Genomic DNA, 7,721 nt, shown 5'->3' on the forward strand with positions numbered 1-7,721 from the left:
GGAGGATCTGGTTTAGCAGGTAGGCGTTCGGCGTAGACTCGGCGACCAAAGGGCATTTTAAAGTACCTCGGGAACTATCGCCGGGAGTACGAAGAACGAATCCTGCACTAAAGTTAGTCAGGCGGCGTCCTGGACTCAGATGTCTTTTGAAGATTCCAGACCCCCCCTCTTTAAAGACGAAAAAAAAACAGGTAATGCGGATCAGCTCATTCAAGCCGCTCTAGAAGAATGGGCAAACTTACCTCAAGAACAAGTTGACGATTTGATTAGAAGCATTCCCCGTCGGATTGAAGCTTGTATTAGAGCTAGAGGTGGTAACACTGACTATTAAAATGAACAACAAGACTGTATCTTTCTTTAGTCAACCATTGCAATGTTTTCATTTTTGTTCGTGTTTTTTTTGCCTTTTTGTTAATTTCAAGCATTTGTTGACTTTTTTTATAGTAATTAAATTAGTTTAGTATAAAACGAAGTTCATTTTACATTAAAAAAATTTAGTAATACTTTACAAAATCAGAAATACTGGGTGATTCCATATAAGTTTGGTTGTGTGTATTGCTATCACAAAAGCCACATGTATAGAGCGTGACAGACTACTTGGGATCACACTGCCATCAATATCAAACAATGCCAAAACCAGACTCATCTTATCAAGTAATAGAAAAGACCGAGTTATCATCAACCGACTTCAAATAGAACATACTCTACGTACGCACAAATATAACTTTAACAAGAAGGCTGTTTACCCTTAGTGGTTAATGGCGGCATATTTGTGTGAATAAGGTCATACATTTTTCTTATGCACAATCTGTAAACTGTAGCTGTAAGTAAAAGCAGGAGTGGCACAACAAGAAAAAGGAGAAGAAGTAATTTTGAATATTTTTCATTTAACACCCGCTAAACATTAATTTACTCATTTCCACTTTTTATTTGATATTGACATGTTACCTGACGCTAAAAGAATATATGGCGATGCCTATAATTATAACAATAAACTTTTCACGTTAAAGTCAGCTGTACTGAGTTTAGTTTAGTGACCAACCATAAGTTGTACTCCGTCAGTTGGCGAAATGCTGTTAAGCGTGTTGTCGTTTCGCGATTAAAACACTAAAACATAAACTATAGCACAATTTATAAACTCAGAAAACAACGTATAATTAGAAAATTCTGGCATTAAAGATTAATATTTTTTGTGTAAATATTTCGTATAATTTAAATTTTTTTCTATCGACATCAAATCGACATAAAATTTTATTTCGGAATATCAAACCTAGCAATCACCGAGCAAAAATAAAAAGAGTTATTTAAAAAATCTTTTAATAATCCGAAAATTGATATGTGCTTGTAAAAATATTTGTAGTTTTAAAACAACAAACAAAACAAATTAAAGAAGTTGTAAAATGTTATCAGATCAAATATATCACAGATGGATTATCTGAAAATATAAAATGAAACGAAATTTGCTGTGTTTATCTTGTCTTTTCTCATGATTTACACTAAAGTTACTATCAAGAGAGTTTTTCTATCATAATTGAATATGATGGATTGTGTGGTAATAATAGAGACCAATCACGTTGTATCATTACTTTCTAATTCTCGACAAAAGGGTTTACGAATTAAATAAGAGGTTGCGTATTGTCAGGAGGTTAACAGCGAACATTTGAAAAATTTTAAGTTATTTTTAAACCTTTTGTTCTCATTGGTCGTAGTAAATAAACGTTCCTCTTCTTTAACTTTAAAGTGTTTTAAATAATAAACACAAACTTAGTATGTGTAAATTAGGAATAAAAACTTAGTTTAAAATCTGCAAAATTATACTGGGTATCCCTATTTAAATTAAGAACGATTTTCGAAGTGGAAATTGAAACGTCAATAAACTTATTTTAAACTTTAATTGTAGCTTATTTCAATTAAAATGTAGTAAAGAGAGTAGTAAAAAAATGTCATCAGATGAGTTACGTGTCATTGTACTTACATACAAAGTTTCATGAATATCGTCTATTTCGTTTCAAAGATATTTATTTGGTTCCATACTTTACACAACCCTGTATATTGGTAACGGTGCCAAATATGTAGTAAATTAATGATTCTATATAAAATATTTGAATCATAGATATGGAAAGCAAGTTTGAAATAGATGATAATAAGAAGCTTTACTTTTTTACTTAAAGCCAATTAATAATATATGATTAAAATGTTTGAGGACATCTCTATTCGCTCCGTGCTTGACTGACGGGACATCTACCGCCTTCATCTGACAGTTTTGGACCTCGCAATTTGAGGTTAAACATATGTTAATAAATTGACAAGTATTAATAATTAGTTTTTTAATTATATTTTTTAAGTTTATGTACAAAATAAATCTGGTATTAAAAACTGGGTCTCTAAAAATTCATCAACTTTATCTTTTCAACCCCAAACCGAAAAGAAAGGGAAAAATCTAGTGCTGGAAAATCAAGTTTTTGCATATGGAAGAGCAATAAGAGCATGTAATTAAAAACAATAATAGTAAAAATTATAATATAAAAACTGAAGTCATCAGGCAGGCTGCAGATAGCTTGAAGCCTTATGAAATAAATTTTTCCTATTTCAATTGCATAAAAATGGAATTATGTGATATTTACTTTTTCATATTAATAGCACGAATCCATCTTTTTCTTTTCTCTATTTTATATGTAATCTTTGAAACCTATAAAAACTACACTCACTATTTTTGCTATTATTAGCACAATTAAATACGCAACATGTATTTGCACCCATTTTTGATAAAATTTATGCATAAAAAGTTCCAAAAGGTCCAATTTTTCGTGACCATGGTAACCCTACTATGGTCACGCACGGAGCGAATATACATTCTACACTCGCGATCATAAAATCCGGGTCACCTTGAAAATTTCAAGTTTCTTGAATATTTTTGCATCTGGTGCAGTAATAACCTTTTTTTTAAGCTAATGTATTTTTTATTTGTCATCAATGTTTGTTTTGAAAGAAAAAAAAAACGGTTTTTTTATTGTACTCGTATTTATTGAAAAAGCAGAAAACAAACCAAATTGTTGAAACAGACATACGAGAGAAAAAATGAAAAATACCCAACGTGGTAAAACATCAGTGGAATTTCAATGACTAATATCGTGTATTGCCTCCCCTTGCTCTAATAACCTCTTGCAGACGACGGGGCATATTCTCAATTTTTCTCCGGATTACATGTTGTGGTATGTTATTAAACTCTCTCACTAACAGATCCTTAAGCTCCTGTGCGTTGTTAGGAGGACGTGTATGGGTTTGAATACGTTTTCAAATCGTCCCAGAGATGTTTGATGGGATTCAGGTCCGGAGACCTAGCTGGCCAGGGTAACCTCGTAATTCTAACCTCGTCCATGTATTGCATACTGATCCTGGCAACGTGCGGTCGCGCGTTGTCCTGCATAAAAACGGCATCTTCTCCAAGCCCTGCCATGGTGGGCATAACATGTTCTTCCAGAATCTCCGTAATGTACCTTCGTGCAGTTAAGGACCCATTTTCGATGAAGGGTAATTCTGTGCAGAAGTCGGAAGATACACCTCCCCAAGCCATGACCGAGCCTCCACCAAATGGAATTCTTAGAGCAATGCAAGCTTGTGAAAATCGTTCACCGGTTCTCCTCCAAACTCTTACACGTCCATTGGATCCAGTTAGGCAGAAACGGGATTCATCTGAGAATAACACTTTGTCCAATCATTAATTCCTCAATGCACGTATTGTCCAGCAAAAGCTAGTCGTCCAACTCGATGCGTCCGGCCAAGTGGCGGTCCTGTAGCCATTACCCGAGAAGATAGTCCAGAAGAACGAAGTCTTCTCCTAACTGTTGCAACGCTAACATTGCAATTTCGTACTTCCTGTAGGCAATTTCGATGCAGAACCGCAGTTGAGGTCCGGTCTCGTAAAGCCTGAAACACAAGAGAACGGTCATCTCGTGCCGTGGTCGTTCTTCTTCGTCCAGAGCCAGGTCGTCTGGTTAGCAAACTCGTCTTCTGAAAGCGTTGAAGCACTCGTTGAACCGTAGAAAGGCTTACGCCAACAGTTCTTGCGACTTGCCGTTGAGTGTGACCGTCTTCCACAAACGCAACAATGCATGCCGTTTCAACAACAGTCAAGGCATTTTTGGCAAAAAATAAACAATATTAAACACTATAAATGGCACTAATAAACACTAATAGCGGCAATAATAAACGTTTTGTTTGTTGAGTTTGAACAGAAAGTCGAAGCACAAATGAGACATTTAAAACAAGCGGCAGTTACAGGTACCGTTCATTTTGGGAAGTGTACAGTTTTCCGCGCAAACGCCATTATTGGAATTCTTTATTACAAAGGAAACCGCTAAGCTGACAACAATTCTCAGAAACATGCATTAGTTTGTATTTGTGTTATTATTATTTACGATAAAGCTCGTTAAAAATGAAATAACGGCGATTTTCAAGGTGACCCGGATTTTATGATCGCGAGTGTATTATATGAAGTTGATGAACTATATCAATTTATTTTAAATGTTGAAGTAGGTTCAAGTAGCTTTCAGCAACGGATTATTTATCTGTCATTTTTAAATGGTTATAATTATATAGTGTAATCATCTACTCGACAATTGTTTTATAAAGTTTTTAATTTTTGGAAAGGAAAGATTTTTGTTTTAGTTTTCAAGCTTTTAGTAATTTTCGGTATTATTAGATATATATGGAAAAATTAGTTTAAGATAAGGAAATTTCTCCATACACCATATAAAAAGAAATGTATAACTCGCGACTACTGAAGGATATTCACGCAATTATATTGATACAAGCTAATTAATCTCAGAACACTAACCATTCATAAATTTAAGGAACGCTGATTATTTTTTTAAAATTTGGCAAACTTGCATGAAGTATAGAATCGTAGGTATTGGAGTAGCTTCAGATAAAAGACCCTTAACACGATTAGAATTGAAATTGGAAGCCGAAAAAATATTAATGGGTGAATTAGATTAAATTTTACACTCTGTGCAATTTTGTTTCAGCCCGACTGAATCGAAGTACGAGCCAAAAATTTTCTGGCGATAAAAGCAGCGATTTTAAGTGTAGCAGTCCTAAAACAAAATTTAATATAAGATTTCTTCTGTGGAAACCGACATTCAACAAGACCATTTATTTTAGCAAATAATAACTTAACCTCATTAAAACGAAAAAGGTAATAAAAAAGTGTGTTTTCCACAAGTTAAAGAGGGAGAAATCTAAAGTATTGTGGACAAATCTGAACCGCATACTTCCAATTTGACTACGAGTATCAAAGCTGGTCATAGCTGGTGTACTGCGTCAAATCTTCGAAAACGTACTACAAAAAGGAATACTTTGCATATTGTTCAAGCACCATCTGGACAGGCAAAAGATGCTAATACACTATTAAATGTATTTAAGTATTTAATGAACAATTCTATGTTCGTAAAATTCTGTTGCACACCAATACTCAAATCAGCCTAAAGTCTAAATATTTTAAAGTTTTTAAACATACTAATTCTCTCGTAATAAGGGATAAATTAAATGTTCTTGTTGGACTACTTATATTTCCTGGAGCACAAAAAAATTTTCATAGTAGAGAGATGTTTGATTTCAAAATGTCTGGCTCCGTTTGTAGACTAACAATAAGCCGCGAAATATTCGATTTACTTCTTTTACATAATCTTAGGTGCGACTTTAAAACCACAAGAACCGAAATAAAAAATATAGATAGGTTTGCCCCTATCCGCGAAGGAATTTATTTTTAATTGTAAAGAGTCCAGGTAACTACGTAACTATTGACGAGAAGTTGTTAACTTTTAGGAGTCGGTGTCCTTTTAGGATGTATATCCCGAATAACACGACCAAGTACGGAAATCAAATTGTGATGACTTGCGACATGGGTACCAAGTACATGTTGAACGCAGACCCTTTAAATGGAGAATCTATAGGAGAATACTATGTTGAAAAGTTGACTGAAACTATTTACGGAAGTTACCAAAACGTCATATTGCATAATTGGTTCACTTCAGTAAACCTTGCAGATACTCTTTTGAAGACCCCTTGCAATTATTGCTACTTTGCGCAAAATAAACGAGAGATACCCCCTGAAATAATTAATCTTAAAAATAGAGAACTCGAAAATTTAAGATTTTGCTTTGACCGAGAGAAGACGTTAGTGTCGTATAAATTCAAAAAGAACAAAATCGTTCTAGTTTTATCGACAATGCACAAAGGTTCAGTTGTTTGTCCAACTACTAAAAAACCAGAAATCATATTGCACTATAACCAAACGAAGGGTGGTGTGGCCACCTTCGGCTAAATGTGTGGCTACCGAATTTGCTCCAGAAAAACTCGCAGATGGCCGCTCCAAACAAAGGGTTGTGTGATCACTTTCCACCAAATATGTGGTCACCAAAGTTGCTTCCGAAAAACGCGAAGATGGCAGCTTTGTATATTCCATGGTATGATCAACTTAGCGTGTATAAACTCTTGGATTATATATAGACTTCGGCAAATATGCATATTGCATATTTTGCATATTGTGCATATTTTATGCAAATATTTCATATTTTGGCATATTTGTATAAAAGTTTGCATAAAGTGCATAAAAGTTCAGATTTTTATACTGTATTTGAAAATTTTTGAACATACCAATTTATTTCAATTCTTGTATAAAATTTTGTAGTCATTTTAATCAAGAAATGATCTAAGTACGTAATCTCTACAGGTACAAAACATTTACAATTTCAAAGAAGATCAATTTAAGTAGCCCTCAACATTCTTAGAAAGTCTCGGTCACTGAGGCATTCAGTTATTGGATAATCGCTAAGGGTTCGCTCATTTGCATTTTATAATCTAATCCCCAAATCTATCTACAATTTATTGTATCTTAACAGCAGGTAAACGGCTAATAGTTTTGTTCCTAATTTAGGGATTTTCCAAAATCTCCCAGTTTATTGAATTAGGTACCTAAACATTTCTAATTTGATACTCAGATTTGTAAATCATTTTTGTTTTGATATTCAAAGCGTAAACACTCGTTGTGCGTAACAAAAAGGAAGATTGTGATTTTATAATGCCTAAAACAATCAGTGCTTTAACTTGGATTAAACCTTATAAAGAGCTGTCTATGGATATGGGAAAAATCTACTGTTCAGTCTGTGGCAAAATTGTAAGTATCTAATATTTTCTATTAATTATCTAATATTTCATACATACAGGGTGTTTCCAAATGACACTTACAACGTTTGACTGTAGATACTTCTCGAAAAATTGAACAAAACGATATAGTTAATGAGGGGTCAAACTTATTTACTTTTCGAGATACAGGGTGTTAAAATTAAAAAAAATTAAATTCTTTTAGTTAATAACAACAATAACTTTAAAACCAATAAACGTATTTACTTGAAATTTAGTACTCGTAGGTTGTTTTTAAATGAAAAATAGCTTCCTTTAGTGAGAAAAAATTGTCCATGGTACAATACAATGGTGTGTATTTAGAAAAATTTTTCACCTTTACTTTTTTTTATGAAGTCAGCTATTTTAAAACACAATTATTTTTATTGTAATTGAATTAACAAAAAAAAAAACTTTTTTTGAATTTTAAAATAAGTTATATGATGTACTAATGGTTAGTAACAAAAACTAATTTGTGGATTAATACTGCATTTAAAACACTTAGCGAGTGTTATTTTTTTCCAAACCAGTTATTTGAT

The sequence above is a fragment of the Diabrotica undecimpunctata genome, chromosome 6, assembly GCF_040954645.1.
Source record: "Diabrotica undecimpunctata isolate CICGRU chromosome 6, icDiaUnde3, whole genome shotgun sequence".
Taxonomy (NCBI): Eukaryota; Metazoa; Arthropoda; class Insecta; order Coleoptera; family Chrysomelidae; genus Diabrotica; species Diabrotica undecimpunctata.